Source organism: Grampus griseus, assembly GCF_964374135.1.
Source record: "Grampus griseus genome assembly, chromosome: 7".
Taxonomy (NCBI): Eukaryota; Metazoa; Chordata; class Mammalia; order Artiodactyla; family Delphinidae; genus Grampus; species Grampus griseus.
Window position 1 is genome coordinate 45,580,238 of NC_139001.1, and position 18,931 is coordinate 45,599,168.

Genomic DNA, 18,931 nt, shown 5'->3' on the forward strand with positions numbered 1-18,931 from the left:
GTAAATTTACATATTAATATATGCATACTGCTGAAGTAAATACTAGAAGAGTTAAAAAGCTTTTGCTTGTAGCTCAGGCAAAAGATGATGGTAGAGAAACAAGGTTGTCTCTGAGATTGGAAGCAAGTGAATGCCTTATATTTTAAAAGTCTGAAAGACAAGATTTAGTGTCTGAAAGTAAGGGGATGTGGAAGACAGACAAAGTAATCACAGAATTAAGGCTTTAGCAGCAGTGTGAAGCCCCAGTAGATCTGGAAGAGTGGACTACTTCTAGGAAACAGATACAGGTCTTCCAGTCAAAGAGAAGCTGCCTTACCTGACTTGATACAGTTTTAGATTAACTGTTTAATCAAATTTGCTGTTCAAGGAGCTTAAGCCCTTCATGAAAACTGAAAGATGATTGGAAACTTTTACAAAGACCTCAGAGTGAAGGGTGAAACCATGATGCTTTTGCATTTAAATGTACATTGGATTTATCATCAATAAAAACAAGGAACTGTTATAAAGTATTTATTAAAGATGAAAACGAACAACATAATATTTAATTGGGCTTTGTAAAATCGCCATCATTTTCTTATAAAATTGGGGACATAAATCCTGATCCAGAAACATGGAATTACTGCAGAGGAAAGATAAATGATAATCAAGGTGCACTCTAAGAAGCACCAAAAAAGCAGATAAAAAAATGAGCATAATTTGCTTACAAGGCTGACTGAAAATTTTGTCGTAGCAATTTGCAAGTATGAAATATTTAAAATCATAGCATCAGGCATCTCTAAACTACAGCTTGTATCTATTAGGTGGTTAAGGAGAGAGTACATATTATCCTGAGACAAAAAAACAACAAAATACCTCAGGAGGAAAATGCTTCTTAGTATTGGAGTATTGGAAGAGAATCATTGAATCATGAAAATTAACATCCTGCACATAAATTGATGTTCTGTCTCAAACCCAGCAGCAATTCAAGTTCAAGTCAGCAATCTTCTGACTTGAGTTGTCACAGAAAATTCATAGAAAATGCTCTAATACATAGTTGCAGACTTATTAGCCAAAAACATTATCAGTGACTATAAGCAGTAACGTAGCCCTATCTTGGGTGTTGCCAACATGTGAATACACCTGGCTAATTCTATAAAAATAACAGAAACAGTTCAATATGTAATCAATAAAACTTATAGATACAGAAAGATTATGCTTAAGATACTGATCTATGAGTAACCTCTCAAAGAGACCCCAAATTGTATCCTTAATATAAGTGTTCCAGCAACATGAAGAGACAGACCAATCCACAATGAACAGGAATAGACATGTGTGAAATTTTGAGGAGCATAGGAAGATAACCAACAATTTGAAGTAAGGGATGGGGTTGTCCTTGTCTATCGATGGAAGCGAGGAGGGATGGATAGTTAAATCCACAGATACAGAAGTGGAATTTAACCTTCACATAGTCCATGCTTCTGTATATTGTTCATGGACACCTCTATGGGGTCTTTCTTACTATGAATATATTCTTTTGTACTTGAATGGGAATTTCAAACTATAAAATGTTGGCACTGTCTGAAGCCTAACAACTTCTACATATTGGTTAGATTTATCTGTAAGACATTAGTTTGCAGTTATTTAATGATTTCATTACATTTTCCATTATTATTTTATTTTAAAAAAATAAGCAAAAAACTGAAAAGGCAGGTTCTATTTTTAAAGAACTTCCTCAATTCAAGGCCATGGAAATTGAGAAGGAAGAGGCTGCAGTAATGTTCTTGCACTGGAATGTAAGCCCAGAAGGGCAGGGGTTTTGTCTATTTTGTTTCCTACTGAAGCCACAGTGCCTAGAACAGTGCCAGGTACCTGGTGGTTGTTCCCTAAATATTTGCAGAATGGAAGAGGGAATGAATGAATGAATATAATCTCAGATCATGACTAAGTAGCACAGGTCCACACACTGAGACCACCAATTCCAGCAACTTAAAGTACCTGCCTAGGAAAGCTGGAATAATGTCCTCAAATGCCCGTATCTACATTCTCACCCTTGTAGGCTTGAGGCAGGGAGAAGCGAGACAAAGTACAAGAAGTAGCCAGATCTTACACTGCACTCGTACACATCTGATATTATTTCTGAAAATATCAGCAATATGCACCTTTAATAACACTTATTAAGAAGTACTGTGAGATGCTCAACATCGCTAATCATCAAGGAAATGTAAATCAGAACCACAATGAGATATCATCTCACATCTTTCAGAATGGCTATCATCAAACAAGAACACAAATAACAAATGTTGGCAAGGATGTGGAAAAAAGGGAACCCTCGTACACTGTTAGTGAGAGTGTAAACTGGTGCAGCCACTGTGGAAAACGGTATGAAAATTTCTTAAAAAACTAAAAACAGAACTACCATATCACCCAGCAATTCCACTCCTGGGTACATATCCGAAAAAAAGGCACTAATTCGAAAAGATACATGCACCCCAAAGTTCATAGCAGCATTATTTACAATTGCCAAGATATGGAAGCAATCTAAGTGTCCATCAACAGATAAATGGATAAAGAAGATATACATTGGAATACTACTCAGCCATAAAAGAACAAAATTTTGCTATTTGCAGCAACATGGATGGACCTGGAGGGCATTATGCTAAATGAATTAAGTCAGACAGAGAAAGACAAATACTGTATGATATCACTTATATGTGGAATCTATAAAATACAACAAACTAGTGAATATAACAAAAAAGAAGCAGACTCACAAATATAGAAAACAAACTAGTGGTTACCAATGGAGAGAGGGAAGAGGGGAAGGCCTATATAGAAGTGGACTTTTAAAAATATATGTTAAATAATACATACTATTGTCTATATTCATGCATCATACCAAATCATACTGACTAGTTACTGAAATAGCTTGATTCTGTACTACTGAAAACATTGATGACCCAGCAATTTTGCAAGTCGGAAAAAACAAAGGACTCCAAAAGATTCCATGTTTCCTCAGCATTATACTTACGGGTATCAGGGGTAGAAGAAAAAAGTGTTCAACACCTTTTCAACACTAACTTAAAGGGTTTGTTTGCAATGAAATATTAAGAATATGACTGGAAATCTGTTAGGCTTGGGAATAATAAAGTTAAACCACATTATATCTAGGTTTGGCAATGGAAAGAAACAAGCCAGTGCTAAAAAGCTAAAAATCTACAGTATAACCTTGGAATAAAAACAATGAAAATATTTTTGTTACTATTTGGAAACTTCCAAAGCTCAGAAGACAGAAAAAAACATTCTGTATGCCCTACCACGCAGATAGACCCATGCACAATGCTCTCTATTTCTAGAATAAATATCCAGTCATTATAAAAGACTGACAAAATAGAGTGCCCTCTGCTACTTTTTAAAGTGGGTTCAATTTATTTCCTAAATGAGGGTTGGGATGGAGAAAAGGTGCACTCTTTACTTTTTTGCATTCCAATACTTTGTTTTCTATCAGAGTTTATTTTCTTCAGCATTGTTTATACTGTCCCTGAGAAGTGAGAATAAACAGTGAGAAAAACAGCTCAAACTCTACACAGAGAATAAATGTCTCAAACTCTACACAGACAAAAAAATTTTCTCCCTGTTGTTAAGCTACACTTATCAGGAAATAACTTACTGAAACTCTGATTATGATAATATTTGAGACTGAAATATTTTCTATGGTTTTAGTGTTGAAATATTTGACAATGTTATAACGTAAAAATTATACATCATACTGTAATTTTGAAAAGAATTATGCAAAAAGAAACCAAAGAAGGCAGCATTCTCAAAAAATAATTTTTGTTTTGGAGCGATATAATGACCTTTGTCCTCCATCTTCATTCCTGATTTTTAACACTATTTCTAACATTTCAAAGATACAGTGGAATTTTAGGTTGAAATATTTCTCATCTATGCTTTGGCCTAGTTGAAATGTTAAAGGAATATGATCAAGTTTTTAATTCACTTGATTTCTGCTTTACTCTCTTCTATTCAAGGAATATCTCTCCCATCCCTCGCTGTTACATGTAAATTGCACTGTGCTTAGTTTATTAACTCTTGTTATCTCAGTCCTGTAATCTGTCTTCAAAGAGAGTGAGGGAGGGCTTCCCTGGTGGCGCAGTGGTTGAGAGTCCGCCTGCCAATGCAGGGGACGCGGGTTCGTGTCCCGGTCCAGGGGGATCCCACGTGCCGCGGAGGGGCTGGGCCCGTGGGCCATGGCCACTGAGCCTGCGCGTCCGGAGCCTGTGCTCCGCAACGGGAGAGGCCACAACAGTGAGAGGGCCGTGTACCGGGAAAAAAAAAAAAAAAAAAGTGCGGGAAGAAAGGGTAACTTTGGTAGTAGGGTTCCCTGATTCTCCTCATCGTTGCTGATATCTGAACACTTCAGTGTTTTCCTCTAACCCGAACTCACATCCTCCATGTCCAGACCACAAAAGATAAACCGGGCTTCTGCAGGTTTGAATACCTACCTGACTAAGCTCCTCTGCGGTATCACAACTAAGCAACTAGTTACTCATCCCTGAACTCAAGGCTTCTCCAGGAATCTGGAACCTACCACTTATGAGAATGGCACACTCTTAGTGTCACACCAACCTTTGGTAAGGGTCCTCCCCAGGGCATATCTTGAGTTGTGGCTTCCTTCTCAAATCTGACACTACATCCTTTTTTGAATTTCTCATACTTTCTGGTCTATTGAAGGTTCTCTGATTTATTTTCTAACACAGTTCTATAATGAATTACATATATTTATTTTCTGTTCTATCCAGGGATAGATATTATTCAGTGGGATATTACTGTGTGTGCTTGGTTTATCATAAAGAATAGAAAATTTGTAATTTTCTTCTCAAAATAAAATTTAATATCAAGTATAAGCTTAAATTATCAAAGGGGATATCAAAAACTCTTTTAATATTCTCATTACCCTGAAAACTTACTATTGCTGTTTGCATCAGTGTTATCTTAGAACAAGGAACTAATGTTTTACTTTCTCAAAATGATGTTTTCATCCTTTCTAGTTAAACAAAATAAGAGATTTATCTTTGAATCTCTTTATACTAGAAAACATGTAAATAAAACTATAAACAGAATATGAAGTAAGAGAAGAGTTAAGGGATCTGAAATAAATGAAATATGAGGAGAATGAGAGGTACAAAAATGTGGGAGAAGATGAAATGTGTAACGGGTATAGCAGCCAGCTGTATGTCAGATCTTCCCACTAGAAGAAGACAAGGGAATACTGACGAAGTGCTTGATATTTTTGAATTAAAATACTTTCTCTCATGTTCATCTACGTTTCTTCATGCAGTAGAGTGTAATGGGTAAAATAAAGACTCTCATGTACTAGAGTGTAATGGATAAAATAAAGACTCTTCCTGGGTTCTAATCCCCTCTCTACCATTTGATCTTGGGCAAGTTTACTTTACTACTTTCTGCCTAAGCGTTCTCATCTGTAAACTGAGTTTCCTACCTCAAAATATCTCTGTGCGGATTAGATATGTTCATTTGTAAGGACAGCTTAAAACGGTGCCTGACACTAAACATGTAAGTGTTAGCCATAATAATTCATAGTATTAAAGTTCCTAGGACTGCCGTGGCAGATTCTTAATTCTCAGGAGTTTAGAAAACTCTACTCAAGAATGGGAAGATGGAGGGGAGAAGCACATAAACTCCAAGCAATTAGATTCTCCAGTAGAATTTCAGGTTCATAGTCCTAATTAAGTGAAATTTTACATAGGACAAGTCACCTAAAATATTTTTGGGATAGGCTAACTAAATGATATAAGGGATATAAACTTGCTTTAAAAAAGTCACTCTCCACTGAAACGTAAGTGCACTTTTTTCTTATAATTATTGTTATCTATTTTCTTTTAAAATAATTAACCAAGAAATGTATTTCTAGTATATCTATTACTAGAGTTTATTTGAAACTATTTTTAAAGAAAGAAGGTCTGCTTACTTTATAGTCATTAGCAAGTAAAATGTTTGAACTTTGAACTATCCTTAAACAGCAAAATATTTATTCATCATCCCAGGTCAGGATTAGCAAATAATTTTATCGAGGAATCAAAGTAAACAATGCTATTTAAGCAACTAACAAAATTCTGAAGAAAAACAAAAACTCCCACAGAAGTATCAAATGATTTTCCTAATTGCAAGTACTGGCCAGCATTCGGCCTTTTATAAACTTTATTATGAGACTTTAATTAAGCTGTGTTATCTCTTGATAATCACAAAAAAAGAAAATAGCCTAAAAGATGACATGAGAGTTTTAATTGCTCCGTCACATCATCCAGTAAGTGTTAATGGACTTGTTGTTTAATATTCTGAAACTGAGTGGAAAAAAACAGAAGAACATGCAAATATGTTCTGTTCTCACAGCATGACCCTTGATATGTAAAGTAGATTTAATAGTAAAGCTCTAATTTTGCATTCCAGAAACCTAAATACCACTTCAGTCTTACAAAATTAGTAAAATCTTCACAGGAATGTTATGTCTAATCACCTTACATAAGGCAACCTGGCATTACTGATGATAACTTACATAAAAGGATCAATTTCTATGTTCTTTAAATTGCTCATTCACTGACGTGGTTTTCAAAATCAAGTGAAAAGGGCTTTCAATCCAAATGTATTTCCTATTTTATGTCCAAAAGTAGAAGTTTTTCCCCTGATTTATCCAATGGCTACTTAGCCCAACTGAGGATGTGCAATCCATAACCCCATACATATTTCAAGATATTTTATGAAATACCTGGCTCAGGTGATATAATTCTTTATTCACTCACAAGTCTTTTTTCCTCCTAAGTCAAAAGATACCCAATCCTTGAAATCAATTGCTTATTTTTAAAAACACTGTGCTATGAAAAATCTTATTTCAGGTATATTTTATGTGCTAAATTTTACCAAAAGATGCTTTTTCCCCCTCGTTATGAAAGTAGTATATGCTCATTGGACCCACTATATTTTAAAAATGTTAGAAAGAATAAAATTAAAGTCACCGAGGAATAACCACTGCTAACATTTAGATGCATTTACTTTTAGTGTTTAATATTAAAGGTTGCCAGGTATACACAGTGTTGAGATCTACTGTAGATACAGCTGTGTGTCCCAGTTTCACTCTTTTCACTTTCTTTCTCTTTGCATTTCATAATGGTTATTCCCTCAGTGGCACCCCACTACATTCAGGATAATGTCAAACTCCTTACGCGTTCCCTTAATCATCTGTCCCATTGAAACTCTTCACCATCCTTTCTCCTCTCCACCTCTTGCCAGCCCCATTTACTCTTTGCTCCAGTTGAACTGAACTATTGATACTTTCAGTTCTTCCAATGAACTATGCTTCCTCACAAATGCTGAGAGGGTCCATTATACATCCCTTTCCTTCTGCTGAACATCCACCCTCAGTTAGACATTTCCTTCAGGTAAGCTTCTCTAACATACCCCACGAACAGGCCCAGGGACCCTGCTAGGAATACCAACGGTATCATGCACCCTCCCTAGAGTGGGTTAAACACCATCTCCCCAAAATTCATGTTCCCTCAGAACCTCAGCGTGTGACCTTATTTGGAAATAGGGTCTTTATAGATGTAATTAGTTCCGGATCTTGACGTAAAATCATTCCAGATTTAGGATAGGCCCTAAATCCAATGACTGGTATTTTTAGAAGAGAGGACACACCCAGAGACACACAGGGAAGAAGGCCACGTGAAGATGGAGCCAGAGATTGGAGTTAGGCTGCCACCCGCCAAGAAAGACCACCAGCCACCAGAAGCTGAAAGAAACGAAGAAGGATCCTCCCCTAGAGTCTTTGGAGGACACGTGACCCTGCTGACACTTAGGTTTCAGACTTCTAGCCTCTAGAATTTTTGTTGTTTAAGGCCACCCAGTTTGTGGCTCTTTGTTACTGTAGCCCTAGGAAACTAATACAGCTCCCATTCTAGACTTCCTGCAATATATTAAGTGTTGCACATACTTCAATTCTCACTAGACTACAAGCTCTGTGCAAAGCCACGACTAATTCTATTGTTTATAGTTTTATTTTCACTGCTTAGGACAGCACTTGGCACATGACAGACAATAAACATATGTATAAAAAAAGGAACAAATAAATGTTTGAAACCTGAGCGACATTATTATTTAATCTATGTTAATTTTACTGGTAAAATCTTTATTATTTGAGCTTTTTACCACTAGAGTTTGATGGCTTTCGAATGACAGTTCCGAAGAAAGGTTTTAGAAACATCTACTGTTTTTACTTACCCTACAGAGACTTCCCAACCTGGTCCCAAAACGTTGAAATTCTTTTGGGGAACCTACCTTCTCCACATGCTGGCAGTCTCGGGAGAATTGTTAATCAAGTGCCATGGTTCCTGGCTGAGCGCAAATGATTGAGACCCAGCCATGCACACTGGCTTTGTGAATGTGTGAGAAACAGCATTAAACCACAGTATCGGTCCAGATTTAGCTCCATGGCAGTACTCTTCACAGTCTCTCTCCACTTACTGCTTTCTGGATCCCCGGAAATGCTCTGGCTGCTTGCTGTCTTTCCTGAGAACTTTTTTTCTGATTACCCTCTGATTCTATGAGCTACCTCATATCCTTTCAATAAAATGCTTTTTTTTGCTTAAAGTACTCAGAAGTAGTTTCTGTTACTTGCAAACTAAGAACTGAAATTGATAGAGACTCTTCAAATGTAGATGTGATTACTACATAACAGATTGCTTGTATAAACAGGTTTTGACCATCACAGATAGTCACTTGATCAAAAAGTTTCCAGTTTAGATTGTCAGGCCACTGAGCTGATGAACTATGCAATGCAAAACTCACGATTTACCAATTTCCTTCTCTCTTCATTCAATGCACATAATTATGTAAATCCTATTCTTTTCCCTCATTTATTTCTGTCTTCATGTGTAAAGAATATCTTTTTGAAAGATTTTTTTATTTTTCACTAAACTAAATTTTCTCAATGTAAATCATGCTCTAAAAGCAAAGTAAATCATTTTATAAAGAATGTTACCTCTTAGGAAACCTTCGGAGGTCAAAAAAAACCCCAGAATGTTACCTCTAAATAACGGAAAGCTTTGATATAATATATAATACCCTCATAGCATGAATAATTAGTTTACACTAAAAAGTCAATAGATTACCACTTTGCAACAGAGACTAACATACTTGATAAAAAACTACTTTCCCAGTTTTCACTATTTCATTCAAATAGCCATTAATTTATGAATAAACCATTCATTACAATTACATATTGCATAAATATTCAAAACATTTTTCCCTTTAAATCTCTTCGTTAAATGAAAATTAATGTTAACATTATACAGATAAAGATTAATTTGAATATCATTAATTATTAGAAGCTTGGTTTACATATACAGATGTACTGAATGTAAATTTTTAATGTACAACCAAAGGTCAGGGAAAGCAAAATGTCTTTCTTCAATCTCTTCGAATGGCTTAAAGATTATTTCCTTTGGTATTTAAATGCTGATCAAGCAGAATACATTTCCTGAAAAGGATTTGAATTTGCTCTCCACTGAGGGATTTCCCTAGAGGCTCTCTTCAGACAAGAGTGCCATTAGTCTTACTTATTACAACCAAAGGGGGCAAAAGAAATGATACTTCTATTTCCTTTCTGCTACTTTCTTAACACTGCATCACATTTTTGTTATCTATTTATTCTACTTCTCATTATCTTGAACAACTAACTGCAGCATTCCATACACTTCCCGCCTAATATATTGTAATGTCTGTGAAGAGATGTACCTTTTAACACTCCTAAAAGCTTAAAAACACATCATAGCCTCATTCAAATCTAAACTTTATTTAGAACTTTCTCTTTTTGTCATACTTTCTTGAGCTTCTACTTCTTCTATTTCTGAACATACCTTTGCCTTTATCCTACACTTAAACTGTCTAGTCTTTCTCCATCACTAGCCCATAGTTTTCCTTTCTCTTTCATTTGTTTCCATCTTAGATGAGTCTGTACGTTTAGCGCTTATACTGATGTTTCAGGCCTCTTCTCCTCTCTTCATCCTTCATCTCTTTCATCTTTAACTTTAGTTTACGACAGAAGAAAACCTATTCTGTGTTGGCCATTATATTAGACATTCTGCTGGGTGCTTTGGATATAAAAACAAACACCTATCTGACTCCTGGAAAAAGAGAATCCCAGACAAAGGCAAGCAAAAATAAAGAACATAATATATCTGGAAAGTCTTATACAATTTTATAGATCTATGTTAAGGAATGATTAAAGATACATTTTGGATTTTAGGAAGTCAAGAGCTAGATCACAAACTAGAACTTTTTCTTGAGAATGTTAATAATAATGGGAATTACATAACTCCATTTGAGTTTTCAAAAGCCACTTTGCAGGGTTAGGTTTGAAGGAAAAAAAGTTCAGAAACAGATAGACGATTTAGGGGCTATACTGCTAATTCTAGAAAGACATAATACAAGCCCACAAACAGTAGGAGAGAGATTGAAAAGAAAGGGAGAGATGATAAAAATTTAAGAAACAGAATGAAAAAGACTGGTTAATCAATTAAGGGCTATAAATATTAAGAAAAAAGTAGAAATTCAAATTAACTCTAAGTTTTCCAATTTGACTTTCCAAAATGAGCAGTAATTCTAATCAGAGAGGTGGGAAATACAGAGAAAGATCATGATTTTTAAGAATGTGAGATAATGAGTCTAATATCTGGCCTGTAGAGTTTGGTCCATCTACACAGATGTGTCAAACAAAGATCAAGCAAATGGAGGCATTCAGAAATCTGATAGAATAGATAGACTCTCGGATGGCTTCCAAGGATCTCTGCCTCGTGATATTCATACCCTTTTGTGACCCGCTCCTCTTAGATGTTGGCTGGACCTAGGACTCATTCTAAAATATAGAAGACTGCAGAAGGGGTGGTATATTAGTTTCCTGTGGCTTCCATAACAAACTACCACAAACTGGGTGACTTAAAACAACAGAAGTTTATTCTCTCATAGTTTTGGAGGCCGGAAGTTTGAAATCAAGGTGTCAGAAACACTACACTTCCTCTGAAGGCTCTAAGGGAGATTTTATTCCTGCCTTTTCAGGGCCTGGTGGCGCCAGGTGATCCTTGACTTGTGGTCGCATCACACCAGTCCTTGCCCCTGTCCGCACAGGAACTTCTCCTTTGTGTATGCCTCATAAGGACACGTGTTACTGGATTTAAGGCTCCTCTAGTTAATCCAGGATGTTCGCACTCAAGAGCCTTAATTTAATTACATCTACCGTCTTTACTCTTTTTCCAAATAATGTCACATTCACAAGAAACACAGGTTAGGACTTGAACGTATCTATTTGGAGGCCATCGTTCAACTCACCACAAATGGGATGACACTTCCTAGATTTGATTATAAAGGAATGCGGTTTCCATAATGGGTGAAGCAGCCCTATATAGAGAGGCCCTCCATGGCTGAGTCTGGAAGTGGACCCTTCAGCCCTAGTTGAGCTCTGAAAGGACTGCAGCTGCAGTGGACAGCTTGACTGCAACATCACAAGGGACCTACAGCCAGAGGCATCAGCTAAGCTGCACCCAGATTTGTAGCCCACAGAAAACTGTGAGATAATATATAAGTACTGTTTTAAGTGGCTAAGTTTTGAAGTGATTTATCATATAGCAATAGAAAACTAATATGGAGCTCACAAAAACGTCTAGACTAGGACAGCAATGATTAAGAGACAAGCCATGGAAATGGATTAAATTTTGCATTTAAGAAATATTTGTGGAGTATCTATGAAACCAACATTGTGGTGAGTTTTATTTAGATTTCAATTTATATCTGTAATGATAAATGACAACCCAATCCTCAAGAATCATAGTCTCAGGAAATGATAGACAAAACCACGATGCATGATATGACCAAGGAATGTAAACGGTATTAAGGTACATAATATAATGGAGAAAGATCTGGTCCCGGTTCCAAAAATCAGGAAAGACTTTCTGGAGAAGTTGAATTCTTAACTTCCACAAACTTATCTACTTATAACTATGTGTTAACAAAGTTCCCTTTCCTTCCAACAATGCAAAATTTAAGGCACCTCTAAGTGGTAAGGACAATTTTCCTGTCCATTACACTAAGATGTCTCTAATAAATTTATTTAAGCTCTTAGGGCAAGAACATATATCCACTTTTGTGATTGCTGGAAAGGCTAAAGCTAAATTATATATACAGTGGTTATGAATAAAATCAGGTCTTTATTTCATATGTTTTGTTTGATGTAACTTATTTTTACTCTTATCATATTTGTACTTTTAAGGAAACTCATACCGCTTTTCATAGTAAATAAATGGATTCTCAATTACATAAGGAATTGCAATGAAATTTTAAAATGCTATGAGGGCTCCAGCAAAGGTATGAGCAAAAAGCAGTGAGAGAGCAAAGCAAAACTAAACCTATTATTTTACCACGACAAAAATCCTACTTTTGCTTTTTTTTTCCCCCATATCTATAATGCCACCAACATGCCACTCTTGCCTAAGATAAAAGACCCTCTCCTTAACCTCCCACCACTTCTACCACTGCTTTGTTTTTCATTTACACTACTTTCGCCCTAAAGTTTCATTGATTCCTGTTTGAATTCTTGCACAGTTTAGAAACATTGCTTCTAGTGTAACCTTGATCAGACTCGATGTCTTTGGGAAAATCACCTCAGTTGATAACCCAGTACCTGCATCTCAATATAACTAGTTACCAATTAATCTTACCTTGAATATGATTAAACTGTTACACTGTCATGGTGTATTATATTCCTTTGTTTGCCACACATGTCTCACCCACTATAGTATAAGAGCCTCAAGAGTGAGGATTATGTCTTCTTCATCTTTTTTTCTACAGTTCCTACCATAATGCCTGGCACATAGCAAGTGTTTAAACAGCTATTGATAAAAATAAAACAGAAAAGCCTACAAATTATTCTCCCTCCCTTTGGGTTTGCTCTCTCTTCATTAGTCTAACACACAAATCACTTCCAGATTAAGCTGCTTAGGATAAAACATGGATCATCTTATTCCCCTGCAACTGTCCCTCATCATATAATGATGAAATATAAATGCCATAGTATAGGAATCCAAATCACAAGAACCTACTTGCCACTACTCTGCTATATCTACCACATGCTTCCAATTTCCCGAATATCCCCTGGCTTTCTCAGCTCTGTATCTTTACTCCAATTGGCTGTCCATTTAAATGTTCACCTGCCAAAGTGACTAGGTTTGTTAGGGAAACTCGGTTTTGTTAGGGAAAATTTTTGAATGAAAAAATATAAGTCAACGGGTCTATAACTCATTATCACCTTCTGGAGGTAAATTCAGCAATAAGAATAAAAAGCCTTTAAAATATTACAGCCATTGAGCCAGTGATGCTAATTTTAGTAACATTTAGCATGCAAAATGAGCACTATATATATATGTATGTATATATAAATATATATATTAATTTATCCATAAGGATATTCTGAGTAATAAACCCAATCTAAAAATTTTTTTAATCATTTATGTTTATATTAACAGAAAACAATGAAAAATATGAAGCATTAATTCATATTCCCAAATAGAACAAAATAGATTTGTTATAAAAATAATAAATTCAACAAAGAATATGTATATTAGCCTAATGTTGTTTAAAGGAAAAAAACAACAAAACAAAAATCAAATGCTATAGAACAAACAGGTAACAGAAGTTGTTTTTAGAAAACAGACTCATTCACGATTTCAATTTTATTTTGCTTTTATGTATTTTACCATTTCATAAAATAAAACTATCTTTTTAAATAATCCGTACAAAGTAAAAACTTTTTTATAGCTTCAAATCTTTTTTCCAAATGTTATTAAGTATATAAATAAGCAATCACTTATTCTTACCTGGGTAGGTATGTTCAAATATAGCTGAAGGAATATGCAGACACTTGACTTTCAATCATCCAGTTCCCATCTGAATTTGCCTTCAATTACTTTCTCTCTTGTGTATATCAGATGAAATTACACATAACTAAAAATAAAATTAAAATTGGACTCAGTAGAATTAATCAATAATTATATTTATGTGTATTTTAATTTAGTTATTACAATGCATATTCTAAAATTCCAATTACATTTCTTGTGAAAGTTCAAGAAAGTTACCCAGTAACAGGAAAACAACGGTAAAGCATGTTATTTTTTTGAAAAGGTAGAGTAACAGACTGTTAGATAAGGGCAAATAGTAGGATTGCTAGATAATGAGTTAAATGTTTTAACTCATGGATATGTTACTATTAAAGAACAGTGATGGTTGGTTGACCATATACCCCCTTTCTCCCTCAGGCTGTACGACAACTAGGCCCAGCTGTCTCCTTCACTTATTAGCTAATTAGACTAACCAAGCGCATACTCTGTCCTGGATTAAGAAGGTGAAACAGAATTTTAGAAAGCACTGATCTATTTTAACTTTCATTGCACTTCAACTGCTATGGAGAAACATTTAGGTAGCTCATCCTTCTATTTATTCTCATGCTATAACTAGAACAGACACAACGGTTAGTTAAGATTCTTACATTTTTATTCCAACACACAAAAGGAAGAAGTCCTTCCAGATGCAACAGCACAAATTATGCCTTCCCTTAATTCCATCATTTCAAATGGACCTCTGAACATAAATTCAAAAGCAGCAAAAAAAATTCATAGTATAGTATTTCTTCTTGCCAAAACAGCAAAAATATGCTTTTTTTTTTTTTGAGGGGGAGGAGGAACACAAGTACAAAAACATATCAAACTCTTTTGTTGTGTCTCCCTCCATAACTCTGATACAGACCATTGGTAAAGCCAGACCTGCATTTTTTTTTTTTTTTTACGCGGGCCTCTCACTGTTGTGGCCTCTCCCGTTGCGGAGCACAGGCTCCGGACGCGGACGTGCAGGCTCAGCGGCCATGGCTCACGGGCCCAGCCGCTCCGCGGCATGTGGGATCCTCCCGGACCGGGGCATGAACCCATGTCCCCTGCATCAGCAGGTGGACTCTCACCAACTATGCCACCAGGGAAGCCCCAGACCTGTATTCTTGACTTTCTCAAATTATAAACTAAAGACAGATCTTTATTTCTGACTCTTCGTTTGTATCTGACCCATCTGAATACTCTGAAACTATCTTTTTCTAACTTAGCCACAATTTTCTTTAGAAGCCTGTTTATCTATTTGTTCACCATATTCTTTTTCATTTTCTATCGTAACTTTAGAGATAAAGAAAGAAGGAATCTTAGTTTAGGAGGCCCCAAAGGCACATAATTCAAGTAAAAAACGCTTATTTGGGAGATGCTAAGGGAGTGGGATTATAGGCAGATCATCAACAGCATCTAGCAGAGAAAGCAACGATTTTAAAATCTGAATTAAAATATGAGCAGGGTATATTTTAAGGCCATTTATAGATATTTTATAATGTTAGTGAGAAAAATGTTTACCTACCCAATGATGCTGTTATTTATTAAATCATAGGCATGGTATTCTCTTAGCATTGACTCCTAGGGTATATATAAATGATACAACTCATCTTATCTTTCCTCAAAATGTAAAGGCTGCATTATCACCTACTTCCAGCTTTAGAAATAGATCTGCTCATCCTGGACAGGAAATTTCAAACATGGCACAGCTAAAAGGTAGCCATGAAACTGTGCCATGATTTCCAAAGTGATTAACCAGATCATTTTTTCTCTTTTGTCTGCTTGGGGAAGGGGGAGAAAAAGGAGACAAAATTAGTTTTTTAGTGTAATGGTTATTTCCTTATTTATTTTGTGCAAATGTTGGTCTAATGGAATGAAATAAGAAAGAAATCACCCAAGATAACATAAGTCACTTTGTTTAAAAAAAAAACTGTTTAAAAAAATCCCATTCCAAACAGTATAGCAAAGTAAATATTTTCCTTAATATGGTTGACTCAACTTATGCCCACAGCATTTATTTCTATCTCAGATTGACTGAAATCCATTCTTACTGTGGAAAACACTTTTCAACCTAGAATATTTTATGCAATGTGACAGCATAAAGAAGAGCACAAAAATACCCACATCAAAAAACAAGAATGAACTTGTGCCTACTTCTATCTTTCTTCTTGCAGGAAAGTGACATATACTCTGAAGTGGATGTATTATTCCACCGTCTGATATGATTAGACTTGGTCATTTAAAGAGCACTTTAAATATTCCTGCAAAAAGTTAGATAAGCTTATGAGCTGCTCTTTTGAACATATTTTTATTTTAAAATATAAAATCTTGATTTCCAATGTGAATGATTCTTAAAATTTTAGTATGAACATAACACACTCAATTTTATACTGTTTTTCCACCATTTATTACATATTATGAAATTTGAAGAGGTACATGAAATTAAATGAAGCCAACCATTTCTTTACCAAAACCTTCATTTTTTCCAACAGTATTAGTTTAAGAAAACCATTATGAACATTGCAATATGACTAGACACCTCTATTTGTTAATGCAACACTTGTATCTTTAAATATTCCACACACAACAAAACCGACCTAAACCAACAAGCCAGGTTTAAAGGTATTTTTACTTGTCTTCTTCCTTAAGAAGATGGAACCTGTGAACCATCAGTTTAGAAGTTGTCCAATGAAGAAATTGGTTGGCAGAGGGAACATCATAAGCAAAGGTATAGTAATAAGAAAGAACATGCCACCTTTAAGGACAGGCAAGTGGTCAGGTATATATGATTTGAAAATAGAATGCTTATGAAACTATTTTATAAGAAATTTTTGCAGTAAGGTAAGGCCATATCAAGAAGCCTCCTGAATGCCATGCTAAAATTTGAATTTTATCCTAAAGATGACATGAGTGTGATAAAACAGGGAAGTGGTGCAAGAAAATGTATTTTAGGTCGACCATGTGGTAAATGTGGCTCTGAAGAGACCATGAAAGGGAGAAGGTGAGACAAGTAAATTGTTTCTTAGAAATTTGTATATATTTGTTAAATGGCAATGCAAAATAGAAATAGACTCAAGGCATTCATATTTGTAAGATGTAAAGGGGGAATGGTGCTTGGGATTTAATTTAGGTAAGAAGAGAGCAAGACAAGACAACCCTGATCCAGGCCTTTCCTATTCTCAGAGATGTCAGCCTGAGCCAAGAATTGACATCATTCCTTTTTTGTTCCATGTGCATTTTAAGTTCTCCACTCTCAGAATGGTGAAGAGAAAAGTGATAGAGGATGAGACATGACAAACTATTTCAGAATTAATATCAATTTTAAATTCACCAATTTGAAAACAAATTAAATCTAGTTCATTCCTCTACATTTGACATGAAACTTTTAGCAGTGCTTTGAAGCTGTCACCAGCAGGAAATTTTCCTAATTAGAAGAAGCAGGAGAACAATTATCAAGTCATTCACTCTTTCTGCTGCAATCAGTGGAAAACCCAAGCAACTTTCTGTGAAACTTTTGGTTATTATATTTTTCAGTATAAATAGGTTAAGGTGAAGTCTTTGTTCTTTTTAACATTAACTCTTCACAAACTCTGACCTCTCAAATATTTAGAGCCTTTTATGTAAAACACAGCATAGGCACTAAGATGGATTCGAAGTAGTGACAACTGGCCACAGACTAAAAATTTACTTGTGTTAATGAATGATGTATGGCAGAGTGAAATTCATACCAGGATATAGTAACTTTTTAATGCAATGGGAATTTGAGGAGGAAAATAAATCTGACTAGGGAAAAGAATGGAAATCTCAGCAATGTTTGGAGGAAAGAAGCGGGGAAAAAGGAAAAGAAAGAGCAAGAAAGCCAGAGCAAAAACAAGAGCGAGAGCTAAAGGAGAAAGAGCATTTCTCCTTCAATCAGTAATCAAAAGTTCTGGGATTTACTCTTATTGAGTCAATAAGGTCACACACACACACACACACACACACATCCCTAATCAATCACTGGGGGTATAGAATCACTGATGGGCTTAGGCCATTCGAGATACCAATAAGGTCAGTTCTCCTTAGCCATATGGCTACTACACATGATGAAAGATGAGTTCCACCAAGGAAAGGCTGGTCTATTATAAACACAGTGGTAGGGAAATTAACAAATAAACATTAAATATACATTACATAAATGTAGAAAGAAATAAATGAGATAATCCACAAACAGTGCCCAGCACATTAAAAAGAAGGATCTAGTAATTCAAGACATTTTTACTTATGATGAATTGTTCAAAAGTTCCACACTTTCATAATAAATAGAACTGCAATACATATCTTCATACATAAATATCTGTGCTCATCTCAAGTTATTCCTTTATTATGGCTTCCTAGAAGTTAAATTACTAGGTGAAAAAGTACTTGATCTTTTTTTTTTTTTTTTTGCGGTATGCAGGCCTCTCACTGTTGTGGCCTCTCCCGTAGCGGAGCACAGGTTCCAGACGCGCAGGCTTAGCGACCATGGCTCACGGGCCCAGCCGCTCCGTGGCATGTGGGATCTTCCCGGACTGGGGCACGAACCTGCGTCCCCTGCATCAGCAGGCGGACCCTCAACCACTGCACCACCAGGGAAGCCCATACTTGATCTTTGAATTATTTTCTTACATACCACCAAGACGCTTTCTAGAAAGATATACCAAAATAGACTTCCCACCAATGGCAGATGATAATGTTAATTTCAAATCACCCTTTCCAGCAATGATCTTTTTTCTCATATTTTGACAATTTGTCAAAAAATTGTCTCTTTTTCTGAAATGTGTACTTCTTTAACTGCAAGTGAAGTGTAACTTTTATGTGTTTAATTTATCAAATAATTAATTTATAATTTTTATTTTCCTTTTGGTGTGCTTTTTATTTTTATGTTTTAATGAGGTTTTTTGAGACTTTGATTCAAACATTAAGTCTCAGGACCTTTGAACATTTTATTCCTT

At 35.5% G+C, this 18,931-nt stretch overlaps 1 protein-coding gene across 1 annotated transcript in view; it reads right to left on the reverse strand.

Moving 5' to 3' along the window:
- Nucleotides 1-18,931, reverse strand: part of GULP1 (GULP PTB domain containing engulfment adaptor 1) — a 276,087-nt gene that overhangs the window by 168,602 nt on the left and 88,554 nt on the right. Inside the window, exon 2 of the mRNA XM_082658306.1 lies at nucleotides 13,914-14,040. The gene's annotated coding sequence lies outside the window, so the exon portion shown is untranslated. The remainder of the gene's footprint in view (nucleotides 1-13,913; nucleotides 14,041-18,931) is intronic.